The 18,993-nt window shown below is 43.5% G+C and overlaps 1 protein-coding gene across 1 annotated transcript in view; it reads right to left on the reverse strand.

Moving 5' to 3' along the window:
- The window catches only part of NFKB1 (nuclear factor kappa B subunit 1), a 114,261-nt gene extending 98,795 nt beyond the window's left edge, over positions 1–15,466 (reverse strand). The window contains exon 1 of the mRNA XM_084755909.1: positions 15,141–15,466. The gene's annotated coding sequence lies outside the window, so the exon portion shown is untranslated. The remainder of the gene's footprint in view (positions 1–15,140) is intronic.
- Between the last annotated feature and the right edge of the window lie 3,527 nt (positions 15,467–18,993).

The following is an 18,993-nucleotide window of genomic DNA, read 5'->3' on the forward strand; positions in this document are numbered from 1 at the left end:
GAAAGGGGAACACCTTGGTGTTTGCCTGAGGCTAGGCAAGGGAATGAACTAGGGAAGGGGTGGTTATTTACCAGATTCAGAGCATTCTTCTGGGAAGATGAGAAAGTTTCAAAGTAAAGCTGTAGAGAAATGCTGGCTAGCCAACATGTAAAATACACAAATGCCCTGGAACACTGTATTTTAAAATGATTGATAGCATCTTACAGGTCTTGCGCATCAATTAAAAATTCTTTAATAATCACTACAAATCAAATTTCAGCCACTATAGGTTAACCACTATTAGATCTTGCCATATTCATGAGTACTTATGAGGTATAGCAATAGTCTAAGACACTGAACAAGAGATGCAGGCTTCATGGTTACAGTGAGCTCCGAGTTCACCTTCATAATGAAGGCAATTTCTAATCCAGGCCACAGGAAGTGGAGCCCAAATAAAGAGCAGCAATCTCATTGGTCAGGGTGTCAGAGAAATGAAATAGAAGAAAAGTCTGCAATCAGGCCACCTCTGCTCACTGGTGAAATGCTAACAAAGATCCCAAAAAGCTCAATGGGAAGGAGCTGTTGGGCTACAAAAGCTCTGATAAGATTACAGAGGTCAAACAGAGCTGAAAGAAAGTGTAGGTGCAACCATCTGAGTTGAGAAGACACCAGAAAATGTTCTACACATGTGGGTATAGCAATCTATGGAAAAACCATGTTATGAGAGTCAGGAACACATCTTAAAGTAAGGGCAACTCTAAATCCATCTTAATAAAGCCAGAAATCCAACAGTTATCTTATTGCCTAGTGTGACAAAACTGAACCTTGCATAAAAGAGAAACGTGCAAATTCTTCACATCATGATATCGATAATGAACAAAACACTGACACCTACTAAGAAGCAGGTACCTGTGTCCCAGAAGACACAATGATGACACTGTGTCTAGTGAGTTTAAAATAGCTAACAAAAGTATGTTCGATAATATAAAGGAAAAGATAGACATAATGAATGGATAGAGAATATCGGTAGCAAAATACAAAGACCTTTCAACAAACAGAAATCCATCCTAGAACTGAAATGAAATTTCACCAGATGGACTTACCAGTATGTTGGAGATTCTAGAAGGAAGGATCAATAAACTGAAACAAAGATCAATAAAAACTATACAAAGTAGTGGAACGCCTTTTGGGTATATGCCAAGGAGTGGAATAGCTGGGTCTTGAGGTAGCCTTATTCCCAGTTTTCTAAGAAAACGCCAGATTGATTTCCAATGTGGCCGTACAAGTTTACACGCCCACCAGCAATGAAGGAGTGCTTTGCTTTCTCCACATCCTTACCAGCATGTGTTGTCACTTCAGTTTTTGTTGTACCAACCAAGGACAATGCATGCAGTAAACCTAGACCCCCTATTCAGATATAGCCAATGGACAGCACATTCTCCACGGTTGTGGGGAGAGCGGGGATTGACTCTGACATGAACTCTGGTGCCCACTATTTAACCACTTCCCCTTGGTGGGGAGGCCTGTTGGTACTCAGAGGAAGGGGAAGCAGGCTATCCAGATGAGACCTGACAGGTTGTGACCATATGGTGGGGAGCAGGGCCCCTTCTGTCACAGGTCTGGGGAAGGGGAATAGGGTGAAAGAGGGAGTGAGGGGGAACAGGAAGATACAAGTAAGGGGGGGATAATACTTGGGATGAAATCTGAATAAATTATTTTTTAAAAAAGAAATATGAAATGCATCTTTCTTTTGTAATGCCCTCGATATAACCTTCCCATTAAGCTAATTTTGATGGTCTAGAACTCACATTTGAAGATTCTAAGGTGTTTGTGTGTAATCAATATGATATGATAAATTAAATGGTAATTCTAAGACCATCTCTGGAAAAAAAAACTATACAAAGTAAAACACAGAGGAAAGGCAGAAAAGAAGTGAACACTACCTCAGTGATTTTGGGGACAATATCAAGTAGTTTCTGTATTTGTAACTTAAAGTACTAGAAAAAAAAAGGAAAAGAGAAAATATTTGTAGAAATAAATGTGAAAGTTTTCAAAAGCTGGCTTATATAACTCTACACATAGATCCAGGAATTTAAATATCCATGTTGGATCAGGAGAAAAGCACACATTGTTGGCAAGGTAGAAAGATCCTGTCTCCACAAACAAACGATCATACAGAACCACAGAGTGTTAAGAAGTAACCCTAAATTAAGGACTCCCCAAAGGTCAAGGGGGAAGGTCATGATATCTATATCCGCTTACATTCATATGTATGGGAGAGCAGAAGAAAGGGGTAGTGGGCCTGTGGCTGCGTTAGCTTCCAACAGCAGAAGCTGTAAAAAGGACAACATGAAAGGACCAGGGTGCTAAAGGAAAAGGCCCTGGTGCAGAGCGTGCCTTAATTGCATATGTTCCTTGACAATAAAGGTAACCAACATTTTCCAATAAAGAAGAGCTGGTGAAATTCATAAACTAATAGAACTAGCAAAAGACACGGTCAAAACAGATCTTTGTGTTGGGAGAGAAATGACCTGAACCCACAGGAAGCAAATGAAAACACTAATAATGATAAAAGTGTGGGTACACCACACTTTTGCTTTTTGCTTCCTGGTTTTTAAAATACATCACTGTATCTCAGTACAATATATTCAAAACCAAACAATACAATATACTCTGGAGTCTACAGTAGTTTGGAGGTAAGAGGCCTAACAACACTAGGACGGAGGAGAGAACAAATCAAAGCTTCCACATTGGGTCTGCAGCGCTTCACTCGCTGGAGACTCAGGATGCGTGTCCTGACGCAGAAAGTCACCATTTTACACAGAGCTTCCAGAAAGGAGAAAAAAAGTGGAACTTTTGAAGCCCTACACTTGCTTCACTTAAAGGGTGACAATGAAACACGACAATGTGGATAAAGAGGAAGTGGCACAAGATTAACTGCCAGTGGAATAAACTCACCTACAAAAAGCAGAGATGTCGAACTACAGAAAAAGCCAGACCCAAGAAAACATTTTTTCTAAGAATTACACTTTATTATGAAAGACACAAAGTGCTTTAAAGCATAAGTCTAGGATGCTGTGTTACTAGCACGCACATACAAAATCACCAGTGAAGAAGGGGATGAAATATTACCAAAGGCAATAAAGGACACACACACACACACACACACACACACACACACACACACACACACACACACACAAGCAATGAGCAACAATAATTTTGCTTTGTTGTTTTGTGACAGGGTCTCTATATAGTCCTGGCTGGCCTCAAACTCACAGTGACCTTCCTGCCTCTAGGTCTTGAGTGGTAGAGCTATGTAGGTACGCACTACCAGGGCTGTCTAAAAATAATGACCTAAATTTGTATGCACTTATTAATACTTCTCCAAAATACATGAAGCAAAAAGTGGCAGAGCTGAAAGAGGAAAGTATGCAGAATAAGTAGTTACTTGGATAGAGTCCCCAAACAGTTCGTGTGTTAGAGGTATGGCCAAGAGGATGCTGCTACTGGGAAGTGGTGTTCTACTAGGACACGTCCTTGAAGGATGCTGTGGGACCTCAACTAGTGCTCTTTTCCATCTTGCTTCTTGGCTGATGAGCAGGTAGGTATGCTTTGCCACGTGCTCTAACCACAACTGGCCATCTACAGTAAGGGGCAACCTGGTAGTAGACGGGAACCTCCAAAACCCATCAACGAAAAATGTTTCCTCTATATGTTAATTAGCTATGGTATTACACTATAGGGACAGGAAGGTAGGGAATACTCAAATAACCTAAACATGATACACATTAAAACACTAAGAACAGAATGATAGCATCAAAGTGCTTAACTATATGTAATAACTTAAGCCAGCATGGTAGTAGGAGAGGGGATGGCTCAGAATAAAAATAAGTACATAAACACAACATCATTCTCCTGTCTGAGAGAAACATCTGAAGTCTTTCTGTACCAACTTTGGGTTCACCAAGGGGCACAGGGATGCCATAGCACAATGATTAGAGTACATGCCAACACAGTCCATAAGAAACAAATCTTTGCTGGTGGCTTTCTTTTAATCATAGCCGACTAACATCCATGGGATCAAAACGATGTTTGGAACACTTTTAAATTATACTGTAATTAAGTGGCATGTCTACCAAATGGCAGATTCCGGTCTCGGTAAAATTTATTTTTAGTAGTATCATAGAGGGCTCAAACCTGCTGGGATAAGTTTGTAGAGCAATGGATGGTCTCTAAGGATTGTAGTAAACCAGATAAAAAAATCACATCTTATAATTAATGCCAGGCCTGCCTGGTTCTTCTATTAAGTACCAAATCAAGGCCTCTGCTCATCTGTCTGTCTATTAGACTGTGTTCTGGTGGTCTGCTTCCCATTCCTAGATTCACAGAATTCTAAAAACATGCACAACAGGATTTCATTTTGATGTCTGGTTTCCTGTTGGGTACCCTATTAGAATGACTACATCCAGACTGAGGGAGACAGTGACTTCATGGGTTATCAATTAGAAACTAAGCCAGTTGTATTCATTCTGAATGAGCTGACATACCCTGGATTTTCATTTTATGTATCCTCAAAAACAGATAAAACATGATTTTTCTGAATTTTATTTTGGTCTCATTTTATGCTGTTGGAGGCTGAATCCACATCCTGGAGCATACTAGACAAGTGTTCTAACAATGAGCTACATCCCCAACCCTTAAGATGTTTCAGAAGAAAAGAATTTACTGTGTGAACCAGCAAATTTGGTTCTGCAGATATAGGCACAGCCAGGCTCGGGTGAGAAATGGTATCCTTGAGGGAACAACCGAAGTGAAGACTTTCCAGGCAGACACACAAAAGCACAATGATTTGCCAGCAACAAAGCCAGGCTTCAGAGAGCTCTTTCAGTCCTTGAGTCTAACTTAGATCCCTGTCAGCAACGCCTGGCCAAGGAGGAAGAGGCTGCCCTTAGCCTATCACAGCTGATGTCACAAGTGAGGACCCCCTTCTTTTGTGGCCTCGATTACCCTGCTTCAATAAGCATAATATTTCTCTAACTCATAAACAATGAGATATTACGAGTATGGGATTTGTCTTGTAGCTTTACCCACATCTTAAGTTAAAAAACACACACATTTTTTTTTTAGTGAGAAAAAATCTGAAATAAGCTGACATTAAAGCTATCAGCTACTCAAGGATAGTAACTCATTGTTTTGTGGGGATTTGGGGGTTGGTCTGGTTTAGCTATAGCTATTGCTGTTGCTTTTGACATGATTTTATCATGTAGCCCAGGCTAACCTTGATGTCACAAACCAGCTCCTCCAGAATGCTGGGATTTCTGGCTTGTGCTGCCATGCCCTAATTAGTTGTCTGGCGAGGATGAACATGAGTGACAGGATCAATATTTATACAACCCAAGAGCTGTTAGTTGAGTCGTTTAGATGAAAGTCGTGGGCAGGTGTCCTCAGAGGGGCAGTAGGAATTTGAGGGGCCAGCAAAACTCTACTTTTTTTTTACTTCTACCAAGGCTAAGTATGCTCATCCTAGGAGAAGTCACTAATGATGCCCCTCCATCATCCATATGCGTTCTTAGTTACTTGGTTCTTGAAGCTTTAGAAAGACTAATATCCAAAGGGAAATACAAAATTAAAAACCCTCTATAAACTAAACTCTATTTAGGTCTGTACTTCTGTTTTGGTCAGCCTTGCCTCTCTAAGTACCTGGACACACAAGAAGGCCTTGATGGCTCCTCAAATGAACTGCTACTGTAAAATTAAAACTCTACATATGTCAGCCGCATTTAATCATTTCCTGAAGTGCACACAGGATTACTTGGTACACCAGTTGTCAATTCTGCTATACAAAAGCTGGGAGGGAGATAAATAACTTTAAAATGATGGCTAAGATAAGCAAGGGCTGGCTTCCCTCTTTCCTCCCTTCTCTAATCCTAACTCTGAGACTCTTATTTACCTTCTGTTCATATGCCCGGTGGTGACCTTATATTTTGTCAGTGACACCACGTTTAGAGCTGTATTCCTTCCATGACAGATGAGGGTTCAGCTTACTCCATCACCACTTTCTCGGTTTTTTCTTCTTCCAAACTGGAGTTGACTTAGATTCAAATATTGAATATACTCAATGCCTACTTATTTTTTTTTTTGCCATAGTTTTCTTTGCATAATTTAAATGTAAGAGACTACGTCATAGAAGGATGATACAAGACACTACAGGGCTTCCCTACCCAGTGCCCAGTACTGACAGGGCTCTAAATTAGAATCAAGGACTGAAAGAGCTGTGTGAAGCCTGAATTTGCTGCTGGCAAATTATTGTACTACTGTGTGTGTGTGTGTGTGTGTGTGTGTGTGTGTGTGTGTGTGTGTGTGTCTGTGCGTGTGTCTGTGTGTGTGTGTCTGTGTGTCTGGAAAGTCTTCATTTTGGTTGTTCAAGGATACCTCTATGGAGACAGAGACCTTTTGGCTTTATAAAAGCTTTAAATGGTATCAACCCTCTAAGCTATTTTGCTATTTCCCAGCTATACACTCCAAGTTACCTGCCCTAACTGTTCCTGCCCTGGGCTGCTTCTGTTCATCAGGCCAGCCCTCATGGCCCTGTGCTCATGGTCCATACCGCCCCATGGAGAATTTCCTTCTCTCTGGCTCCTTCTCCTCCTGCTACATCTTCTGCTTCCTCTCCTCTTCTCCAATCCCTCAAGGCCCTGGGAACCTAAGCTCCATCCACTTCTCTTCTGCCCAGTTACAGGCTTTAGCAACTTTATTAACCAATCAACTTTAAATTCAGTAGAGCAAGGTTTACAAAACAATGTACGTGAAGGTGCACTCTCATCTGGGCGGCAACCAGATTAGAATACATAGCACCAGACTAACCTCCAACAGGACTAATAACTGCATGATAATAAAAATCCCCAAAGCATCTTTTGTCCGGCCAGATATAGTGGATCCATCATATAACCATTGAAAATCAAGAACTGGCTTCATGTACACACTCACGCCCTTTCTGTTTACTGATCCACCAAGATGGCAAGAAAATCTGAGGTCTTCTAATTAAGGCAATGATATAAACAAAACCTAATTATTTTGGAGGTAGATGCTCAAAGGCAAAACAGGACCCAAAGAGGTTAGTTTAGTTTTGAGAGCCACACAGCTTAATGAGGAACATGACTTCCTAGTCCATTTCCTTAGTTACCTGTTCCTTCAGCAAACATAGAGAGTGCTATGCAAATAAAAGCGAAATCAAATAACCCCTGCCTGATGATGTGTCATTACAAACTATGTAGGAAGTCAAGAGAGCACAGAATGGGCAACACCAGTCCTTACAGGGAGGCCAGCACAACAGAGAAATGAATGGGCGACTTGAGAGGAGGTGAGTGAGGCTGTAGGGAGGTGCTGTAAAGACAGGTGTGATTCACTTTAGAATAGGAAAGAACAAGAAAGGAGCTCTGGTGCCAGGGCCCACTGGCTTGGGAGGCAGGAGAAGCAAGAGCCAGAAATCCAGCTGAAGGCAGCTCAAGAGACTATAGGAACAACGGAAGGTGAAAGTGAGGGTTCGGAAGGAAGGGCTGTTAGGCTGCCAGAAGCCTACAAAATGGCATAGAGACCTAGCAGTGGCATCCCCTTTATGTGTGGAAGCCCACTTGGGTAGCCCACTTCTGTTCAGCAGGTATGCAAGCACAGAGACACTGCCTAAAACACCGTCCATCCATTGCAGCACAGGATTAAACGACCTTAGCAACAACGTGGACTAGCTCCTATTTGGCTATCACAGTAGACTTTCTAAGAGAAACAGGGTGTTTCCCCCACCCATGAGAAGGAGGAGAAAGAAGGGGAGGAAGGAGGAGGGGGGAAGGGGGGAGGGGGAGGGGGAAGGGGGAGGGAGCGGGAGAGGACGGAGGAGGAGAGGGAGGGAGAAGGGGTGGGGTGAGGCGGGGGGGGGGGGAAGCAGGGGAAGGGGAAGGGGAGGGAGGGGAGGGGAAGGGGGAGGAGAGGGAGGGGGAGGGGGAGGGAGGGGGAGGGAGGGGGAGGAGGAGGGAGGGGGAGGAGGAGGGAGGGGGGAGGAAGAGAACAACAACAACCATAATTTCAGGGTAAATGGCTGACCATATCTCTTAAATAATCAGGATTTTAATGGTTCTGTGTCCTTGTTGAAATTGAGCTAAATTTCTTTAAAAAAAAAATGTCTTCAAAAAAAGTCTTCAATGGGAAATTGGGTAAATACATGGAGAGAAACTATATTATACCAAATGAGTGCCATAATTAGCATGAGAACAAAGGAATCTATTTAGCTACTGTTAGATATGCTTTTGATTTTCATTTCCCAAGTGCTGCAATGCTTACTCGGAACGTTTCTTAAAACAAGGCACGTGACTTTTGTATAGCGTAGTGCACACAACAGTCTTGTGCATAACAGGCAAATACCTGGCCAGTGGGCAAGCTGCAGCCCCCAGCTCCACTGTTTTCACCTTCTAAACAGGATGACTGACATAAAATGCCTAAAACCCATTCATAGGCAACAACTCTTCTTTCATGACCTCTTCCCTTTTCAACCATGAAGTTTATAACCTACCAATTTTTCTGGAAGTTTGATTTATTTTCTAGATTATCTTATTTCTACACTCAAGATTGGACAGTTACAGAGAACTCTCTCTGTGCCTCTATTTATGTTTTTATTGTCATTGTTTTGGCCAACTCTCTCAAGGCTCTCAGGTTTAATGATACCTGCACAGACTGGTTACAATGCTCTGTGGATCCAAAGCATTAGAAATGAATTGTTTAAGTAAATAAAGCACTCGGCTGGCTGTATTTTAGGTTCCCTTTAATCCATCTCCTCTAGAAGTCTCTCCCAGGTTTCCTACCTGGTTTGGAAGAAGCAGTTTGAGTTCAAAACAAAACGAAACAAAAACAAAAACAAAAAAACCACTCCAACTTCCTATATTTCATATTTGTCTTCGGTTTTGATTTTATACAAACCACCGGTGTTACATATTCTCATAAGTACATTTATAAACATCCAACAGGGCAAGCTTACGACTAACTTAACTTTTATTCTCATTCTCATCTGTGTGTGTTTCTTCCTCTCTGCATTTCCCCCCATATGAATGGTCATTCATATTTCTTCCATCCTCCCATATTGTCTTCCTTTAAAATGTCTAAGCCATAGAAGTACATTATAGGAGCCGGTGAGATGGCTCAGCAGGTAAAGGCACTTGCTGGCAAGCCTTGCAACCTGAGTTCAAGCCCTAAGACCCACATGGTGAAAGCAGAGAACTGACTCCTGCATGCTGTCCTTGACTTCCACAAGCTAAATAAATGTAATTTTTTTTAAAGTGTACCATATATGGAGCTTTATACTAGATGCTGTTGTCTTCTGTATATTCTGTATGACACTAAAGCCTTTAAGTAAGCCTTCATAGTCAAGCACCAATAAATAGTTAACCCTACAAAGAAACCTATATTTAAGAATCAATAGCTAGGAAACATCTTGAAGAGTCATTAAAACATGTGGTAGAAATTTGTGCTAAAACACCCAAAATAGTCACTATCTCATTCTTAAAATTCTTGCCTTTGAAGGCATATTTTCTAAGACAATTCAGTAATTTATTTTTCTTTTAAAATGAATGGCGGGCTTGACAGAGAGCTGGTACATATGTAGAGACTGCCATCACTTTTCACTTGTCTTCTCTGCACACTGAGAGATGTGAGTGGCAGGGATATGGTGAGGGGGGGATGTGCGCTCACACTGATGTATAGCATAACAGGCTCTACTGAGCCTCATTTATCAGAAGGTTTACATTGAAGGAGAAAACCCAGTAAGTATTAAGTCAAATATGAAATGTATGCGTGTCTACACATCTTTGACTAACTAGTACAGTGGCTAGGACAAGTTTCAGCTTTGCTTGTTCCAGATCTATCCAGAAGCTGCAGGACATGTTCATCATGCAGTGAGGCCCAGCTAAATATACTGCTTTGAGGTGGCAGTGTTATGGGGAAGACACAGGCAGTTTGCTTGGGTTGTTCATATAGTGATACTATGTGTGTATATTAAATATTAAAAAAATATATATATAATAAATATATAATTAAGTGCATATACACACATACATATATACATACATACATACACACATACACACACATATATACACACTAATTTTTCTCAATGTGGATGTATGCTTATGAGCATTGTGAAACGAGGTAAGGACCAGAACAAGAATGAAAGGCAGGAAAGAAGGCTGTCCTAAGGCTTCCTGGACACAACTGACATCAGGATGGAGACTGGCATCTTTTTCCTTTCTAGTCTGGTCTGGTCTAGTCTAGTCACTTAGTTCATTGAATAAACTGAGTCTGTCAAAAGCAAGTGGTCAGATGCATAGTTTCAAGCTCAGCTTCCTGAAAGTGCTACAACTAAGGGTGAACAGAGCTTACTTGTAGGAGCCCCTGGGCTTTACAGTGTTGCAAAGTCATCACAAGGTGAAAGTGGAAACACAGTAAACCCCCCGCCCCCTTGCCCCCACCCCCACCCTGGGTTTTCCATCTAGTTCCTTGGAACTGGCACAGACTCAAGAGTGACAAGCACTTACTTCTGGAAGCCATGTTTTATTTAGACATTTTCCTTGATGGATTTAGATGTGTGTTAGTAATCTTTGTGTTAGCACTGCTTCCTTTTTGTGGGGAGGCTAGCACTGAAATCACAGTTTCAATGAATTTAAAGTAGTTCTAACTTTGCAAAAAAGTTTTACAGACACACTTTACCTGTGTAAGTGCAATTTCATCATTTTTTTTAACTTTATTAACTTGCTTGGCTAGTGTCTCTAAAACCTTAAAATTAAAAAGATACTTTTCTATTTCATAAAATCCCCCTTTAGAATGAAAATCTTCCTTTTTTCTTAAGAGATTGGAGTAGGTAATTTTAAATAATTTATTCACTCTAATAAGCCATAAATGTACTTTACGTAAAATATGGTATCTAGGGAGTAAAAACTGTGTTGGGGGCTTCCTTCTTACCAGAACAACAGTATGCCTTTTATCACTACAGGAAAAGGCTGCCTGTCAAAGCAAGTTAACGAAAACAATTTAATGTGACTCAGTCATTTATCAGGTATTGTCTAAGTACCAACAAAGCCAATGTAAGGGTTAGAGACTTCTTGTCAGTATTGATTAGATATTATTTGCTTTTTACCTAGAACTACAGGATTTGACCCTTTCAAAGAGCCTTTTATTCTTTTAAAAATAATTTTAGGTTCTTCTAAAGACTATGCCTTATGGAATAATTACATCTTTCTTGAAAGCTCAGTTTTTTTTTTTTTTTTTGGATTTTTTTTCACAGCTAAAGAAGGATTGTAGATACTTTAAATCTGTGAGAAGTAGAGGTCAGACTAAAAGTTGGCTAGGTAGTTTGGGGCCTAACAGTAAAAAGTAAAAAGTCGGAAAGTAATTTGTACTAGATAATTAAAACATATATATCATTACTCAAGTTTTAAAAAACAAACAACAAATTAAAGCTTATCAAACTTGCATTAGTGATAATTAAATCTGTGTTCATTACTACGCAAAGTATAATAACTTCATAATAATAGATCTTCTTTTGTTTTGTATGTTTTTTGTATTTTGGTTTTGTTTCTCGAGACAGTGTTTCTCTTTGTAACAGCCCTGGCTATCCTAGATGTACTTTGTAGACTAGGATGACCTCGAACTCACAATATCCACATGCCTCTGCCTCCCAAATGCTGGGATTAACGGCGTGTGCCACCACACCCAGCTAATAACAGATCTTTTAAAACATTTAATATATAGTGCTTAGGATCAATACTCCAACAAATGTCTTATCTATATTCTCTCCTCTTTGACTTCACAATCTTTACCAAATCCAATCCTATATTAGGCTTTGAAGTAGCCTTTCTTATTCTCTAAACTATTTGCTGATCTTCCAATCTCATCTGAAAATATTAAACAGCATCGGGAAGCATCCTCTAAGACAGTACAGAAGCAAGAGGAGCAAAGCAATGTCATCAGCAGGAAAAAATGCCCTCCTCCTTTCCTCCCTCCCTCCCCTTATTTCTTCCCAACAAGACAATACATACTCATTAAGGCAACAACACAAAGATAAGAACTATTAACTACCAAACTATGTGGTTTTCAAACCTCCCCCAGATTCTGCTCACAGGACTATGCCCTTCTCCCGAGCATTCTTCCCTGAGGCTGAGTGCCTGCAGTTAGATGCACACGCCCTTTCTCTTCTCCTTGCTCACGTCTAATTCAAAAACCAGGTTCAGTACCAACGAGAGGCGCAAAAGCACACATCACAATTGCCAGAAGCACAATAAAGCGCTCCAGCCGCCAGTCGGCCTTCATCAGACAGAAATGCAGGTGCAAGGCATGATAAGAGTCTTTTAGCACTAAAAATCCTATTCCACCTTCTCCTGGCTCTGTTCTCCTAACACAACACAATACATTATACAGTTCATGTTCTAAGCAGAAAGCTGGTAAGCCATCCAAACAAAACACCTTCCTACCAGAGGACAAATCCATGGGAACTTTTGCACAGATACTGCTTCACATACATTCAATCTCCTGGATGGGATTCCTGCTCAAACTGCCACACAAGAAGAACACAACACAAGGATTTACTCCTTTGATCCCACTAGTTCGTTCCAGGTACACTTCCTAACACTGCATCCCTCGGAGCAAAACATGACGTCTATCAGTTACTTCTGGAAGATATTTTCACCACATTATCCAAAATTCCTGATGGCACAGTTGGCTGCAGGTATGTGGAGGTATAGTTTCAAAGTAGGGCGCCCATGTGGCCCTGGGTTTGATCTCTAGTCTGGACAAGCAATGAATCCACATAGCAACTCAGGAACTATTAGTTTAGCTTATTGTTAAAAAAAAAAAAAAAGCCAGCTACTTTTCTTTCTTTTCCCAAGCTCAAATTAATTGAAGGTTATAAATGGCCACCTCTCTTCTAAAAGCCAGAACTTTCCCCTCCTCTGAGCAGGGGAATACCTCATAAATAAATTAGGTAAAACTATGGGCTTGCTGATTGAAAGATAATCCGCAATCCATTCAGCTGCCAAGTCTTTATCTACACCTAGCTACCACAATGAGCAATCCCTGAACGTCAAGGCAGTGGCTTACTTCATCAGTTATCTGGAAGTCTACAAGCAGTAGTGAAAAAAAGCCCGCAGACATAACTAGCTCCTCCGCTTTGCTTCATTTGAAGGGACCGTGACAAGGAACACAATCACAATCGTTAACCCTGACGCTTCCCGCTTCCAACTATCCGGGGCTTTAACCCACTGCAACTCAGTCAGCCTGGCTGAGCTAGTTTTAGAGGCAGAAGTAAAAAAAAAAAAAAAAAAAGGAAAAGAAAAAAAAAAAAAGGAAGCACAAAGATCAAAGCAGCGCTTACAAGGGGGAAGGACTATTTTTGTATGTATACTCCAGTATTTACTAACTGGCTTTGAGACCCAGGGACGTTTACTACCCACACCACGGACCAAGTCGCCGCCATGTGTAGATCTGCGGCTGAATTTCTGGACAAACATACGAGATAGTCAGGCTGCCACCAACCTTTCAGAAGATTAGACAACTTTCTTTAAAAGCCCTTTGGTTTTGAAGTGGTTAGCGTTTCACAGCAAGTACCGTATTTTAGTGCCATTAAGTCTAAGCACAGGCCTTTTCTGTCCAAGTTTGTTCAGTATGCTAAGCCAAGAAGACATTTTCCCTAGGCTAGCAAGAGACTCCCAGATGTACCAACGTGGACAAGCGCTCCAGCTTAAACATTCCCATCATGATGTGTGTTTTTTAGTCATCCAACTGGATGACTAGGAAGCAGAGCTTCTTACTGCCAGTCTTCTCAAGTTCATATGCTAAGCAAGGGACTTTACTGTAAATAATTTACATAATTTTTAGTGCATTAAACAGCAAGAGGCTTCATCTCTAGAAAGCACAATATTAAAATCAGGGGGAGAAACACACTTCAATTAGGGCCTTACTTTAATCAAGTTTCCCATTTTAAGGTCTCACAAGCATTAATACATTTTTATGCTACCCAAGAATACTCAGTTGACGGTTGCACCAGAAAGCTACCAGACTCCATCTCGATCTCCATCTTTTAGTATTTACCAAGGAACATCAGTCTGAACCCCAGTATTTGATACCACGACTATCAACTATCAAATGTTAATAAATACCACAACCATTTCTCAGTTACGAGCTCTACAACAACACACCTTAGTTAAAATATGGTTACTCAGAAAGCTGCAATGCCAACCTTTACTTAAAAAGTCCATAACACCGGGTTAGACATAGACACTGATGTTTTATCTTTAGTCCCATTTGAGTTTTAGAATAGGCCAATAAACAGCCAAGATCCGTGTCTAGCTCAGAAGAAAGCTCACATGCAGGAGAGGCACCGTTTGTATCATTTTCTGTTTTAGAGGTCACGCACAATACGTGGTGCCATTATCCTAGAGTGTCCTGTAATCAAGAGTCTAAAAGGTGCTATTAGGGAATTTCTCTCAAATACCGGGCCTGGAGAATCGGTGCGAGGCCCTCCTTTTATATTTTGAAAATCAATGTTGAGATTTGGCAGCTGAATGCATTATGTGTGTGTGGCCGGGTGTGTGTGTGGGGGGGGTGTCTTTCACAGATCGGAAAGTGGGCCCCAGGCTCTCCTGCTGGATTCTGAGGAGCTGGGAAGGGCTTTGCCAGCCAGAAGGACTGACAGGCACGGCACTTCTGCTTTCATTTCACCGATCGCCCTTTGGTGAAATCTGGCTGTGCACTGCACCAAGCACCTTCTATCTCGCCTCCGCCGCGGCGGACCTCAGCCTGGCCGTCACCTCCCCCGCGGCAGGGGCTTGGGTAGATATTTCTAAAACTTTGCAAGAGTTCCCCTCCGATTCCCGTTCCCGCCGGCGGAGACCCGGAGAGTCCCACCGGCGGGTGAGGCCCGGGGCCGCCCAGTGCGGACATGCCCTGTCCCCTGCAGCCGGGGCCGCGCGTCCCGCAACCCCTGCCCGGGGGCTCCCTGGTGGACCCGCCCGGAGCTTGGAGCAGCAGCGAGCGGGCGGGACCCGCTGCACGGGTGCTGCGGAGAGGTGGCGGTTCGGATCCCCTATCCCTCCCGACTCCCGGGGGGGCGGGGGCGGGGGGCTTACCCTGGAGGTGCGGCGCGGCCTCTCCGCGCCTGCGGGCTCCCGCTGCGGGGCGGGGCGGGGCGGGCCGGCGGGAGCCCGAGCCGGGTGGCGGCGCGGGACGGCGGCTCAGTGGCGCGCCATGGCTGCGGCGCGAGCAGAGAAGCGCGGGGTGGGCCGGACGCGCCGGGGCCCTGAGCTCCGGCCTGGGCTGCTGGAGCCGGCCGGCGGCAAGCAGGCCGAGGGCGGCGGCGGCGGCAGCGGCGGGAGGTCGGGGGCGCGCAGGGCACGGGAAGCCGTCAGCGCGCAGCCGGGCCGCTCTAGTGGCGAAACCTCCTCTTCCTGCCCGGCTCGCCTCGGTACTTCTCTCTCGTCCTCACTCGCTCACTCTCTCACTTCCTGGCTGGAAATTCCCACTGACGTCGAGAGAGAGCAGACAGACGGACGGACCCACGCGCGCGCGCGCAGCGGGGGCGGGAGGTGGGGTCGCCGCCGGGGGTGGGGGAAGCCCGAGCGCCCCGACCCGGCGCCCCGAACCCCAAACCCCGCGACGCCCCCGGGAGGCGTCCGCAGCCCAAGGGCAGGCCCGAACAGCTGGAGGCCACGGGAGACCGGCTTGGTCTCCAAGCGCGGGGCACAGAAGCCAACTCATCTGCATGTCCCCTCCTCTGGGGGGGTCTCGGGTACACTCAGATCTCTTCACAGACTGAAACGGAATTTTGAGATCGTTGCTGGTGCCCCTCCAGACAACTATGAACTCATACAGGGGTTGGGTGAAGTTTTCGGTCTGTTCAGTTACTCCATCCACAGAGCATTGTCCGGCCTTTGCGATCACCGCTGTGGATGGAATTAACAGTGGGACCTCCTGTGGCTCAAGGGAGGTTGGTTATTTTTCTGGAGAGGCCTTCCAGTGATGACCCCTTGGGAATATTTGAGCTTCTTTATTCTTTGGGCACAGTGCCTTCATGGGTTTGGGATGACAGCCTGGGGCAAGGTGGCTCTCAAGTGAGTTTTGAGCTGAAACATTTTAGAGTTCGGGGTCTCACTATTGAGCTCAAGTGGAAATAGAACTTTGAAACAGCACGGATCAATCAAGAGGTCAGCAGGCAGTATTGCCCTCATACTTAGCCCTCCTCGTAGCTTTCCATCCCACAGCCCATGGGGTTATAAAAACCTTCTTAGAGATGTTATTGAGGGAGCACAGATTTCCTCCCATTGGCTATTGAGTCTTTAAGTAACCTTAAGAGCACAATAATCTCCATTAAAGCCTTTTCATTTAGATCCCAGACACTGTTTATTATCTAGAGTTTGGAAGCTTCTTACCTACGGAAGACAAACACTTTTTTTTTTCTTGAACGCGTTGTTATTATGTGTGGGAGATTGTTAGAATGACCCTAGGGACTTGGGAAGTCAGTATGGTGGTCATTGGAGTCCTTCGCATTCTTGCATGGAAAAGCCACTGTAGGTGGGGAGGCATCTGTAACCCCAGCAGTGACAGCAACAGTTGGATCCCTGAAATTCATTTGCCAGCCAACATAGCCAGTCACTGAGCTCCAGGTTCAGTGATATAAAGTGACACACACACAGATCTCTCTCTCTCTCTCTCTCTCTCTCTCTCTCTCTCTCTCTCTCTCTCTCTCTCTCTCTCTCTCTCACACACACACACACACACACACACAGAGACAGCAAGAACTGTGTCCCTATTATGATTTAGCACATTGATAGAGTGTATATAAAACAACTGTTTTTGCCCTGATGACATGAATACAAAGACTGCAAACTTTCATGAAGCAATCAAGCGTAAGGTGTTTTTCTTTCCTTTGTGGACTAGGTGGGGATGGGAAAACTCTAAAGTCTGCATGCAAGGTGTGGCCATCCCATTGTCAAAGGCATATAGACCTGACTGTTACAAAGGTAGAGGCAGTAGGGTATACGACGAGAACACAAGCTGAAGACTTGTGTCCGTCAGCATAATGTTCTCAAGCTAAATTTGAAGCTCGCATGATGCCATGGGATATACTTAAAACAGAAGGTAGTGTGGGAAGAAGGCCGAGTAGGCTCCGAGTGTGGCACCAGAACCCCACTCGGTCAGGGATTTGTTCCTTAGCACCCCTTGAGGCTAGAGGTCTGACAATAATGTGTGGCTGTCAAGGCCACACTCTCTAGAAATCCTTTGCCTGGCGCCAGCCTCTGGAGGCTGCGGCACTGCCTGGGCTCTTAGCCTTGGCTGCAGCATACCCGTCTGAACTTCATGATCATGTCAGCTCCTTCCCTGTGCGTCCTCTAGTCCATCCAGATCCAAAGAGGAGACTCGCTTTTATTTAGAAGATTTATTTTTAAAATCTGTGGGTATGTGTGTGGGTATGTGCACATGGGAGTGCAGGGGTCTGCGGAGTCCAGACAAAGCATCAGATCGCCTGGAGCTAGGATTCCGCGTGGTTGTGAGACACCCAGCATGGATGCTAGAAACACAACACGAGTCCTCCGCAGGAGTAGTAGGTTTTCGGAACTTCCGAGCCGTCCCTAGTCTGTACCCCTTTCTCTTCCTAAGAAAGCAACCATTATGCTCAGGTAGGTCTGGAAAGATCCGTTTGTAATGGGCATCTTTGGTTAGAACTGTAACTTTCTTTTCTGGGCTGAATCCATCGTCATGAAGCAGGCAAAGCCAATTACATCCTTTTGGTTCTCCTGCTCTGATACCCAGCGCTTTTCTGTATTCTAGAGACCTGCTCTCAGGGGTGTATCTAACCATGTCATCCACTCTAAGGTATCAAAGGGTATTCATCATAACTAGGCTACAAAGGAAAAAATAAAAAAGGCTGATATGTGGAAATTCCAGCACCAGTGCTGTGAAGGCGGGTAGTATCTGTTGCTAAGTCCACGGAATGACATGTGTTTCCCTTATCATGAAGCTGTGTGTGGGTAACACTGTATAGAGTGAGCTCAGAGGTTGAAATTCATGTAGCACACAAACGGGAAGAAATTAGACGCTTTGAAGAGGAGTCACAAAATAGATTCATATTCAGGGCATTGACAACTCTAAAACATGTGCTGAAAATGGAACAGGAGTGTTCTATTTGTATTTCTAGAAAGGATCCAATGTGTTGTTGAGCATGGTGCTTGCCCCCACTTGCTTAGAATGGGCCATAAGTCTTAGATATAAAAGCCAAGATTAAACAAACAGAAGGACTTCGCTTGACTTGAAATCAGTCTTGAACTGGAGCCCTGGGTTTGTTTTGAATTAACTGTGTCATCTTTCAAGTAACAGCTGAACCCCAGTTTTTTCACCTATGCAATAAGCTTACTCGTAGTTTTATATACTAAAGGGAACTAGAAAAAAAACCAATGGATGTTTACAGGTATAAACAGTTGTTATGGGAATTCAAAATTAAAATAAATCAATGTCCCCATAGTCCTAGGGGCTGTAAGTGCTTGCACTGTTAACCACTGCAACATGTACTCATTGTATGACATATTGGTGAAGTATTTTATTTCTCCCGTGTGACAATGCTAGCCATATTCTCTATTGCACTTGGTACTAAGCAGACCTTATTGAGCAAGCTCTCAATTAGCACCTCCAAATAGAAAGAAGGTACAATTTCTGCTCCTAACATAATGCTTGGAAGAATGATCCCTTATCTAAGAGCCAAGACAAAAGTGATTTGTATTAGATATCATCACTAAGAGTGACCTCAACAAAAGAGAGCAACCGTGCCTTTCTGATCCAGAAAAAGTCCAAATATTCTTTCCTTGCCGAGGAAGAGACACCAAACTGAGGAAGACATCGGTAAGCTCGAGAGGAAACTATCACTGATTTCACAGATGTTGGCATCTCCTTTGACAGTTTAAACGAAGTGTACACTCCTGTCACTGTCCT

Source organism: Acomys minous (assembly GCF_964271855.1).
Source record: "Acomys minous genome assembly, chromosome: 14".
In the NCBI taxonomy this organism is placed as follows: Eukaryota; Metazoa; Chordata; class Mammalia; order Rodentia; family Muridae; genus Acomys; species Acomys minous.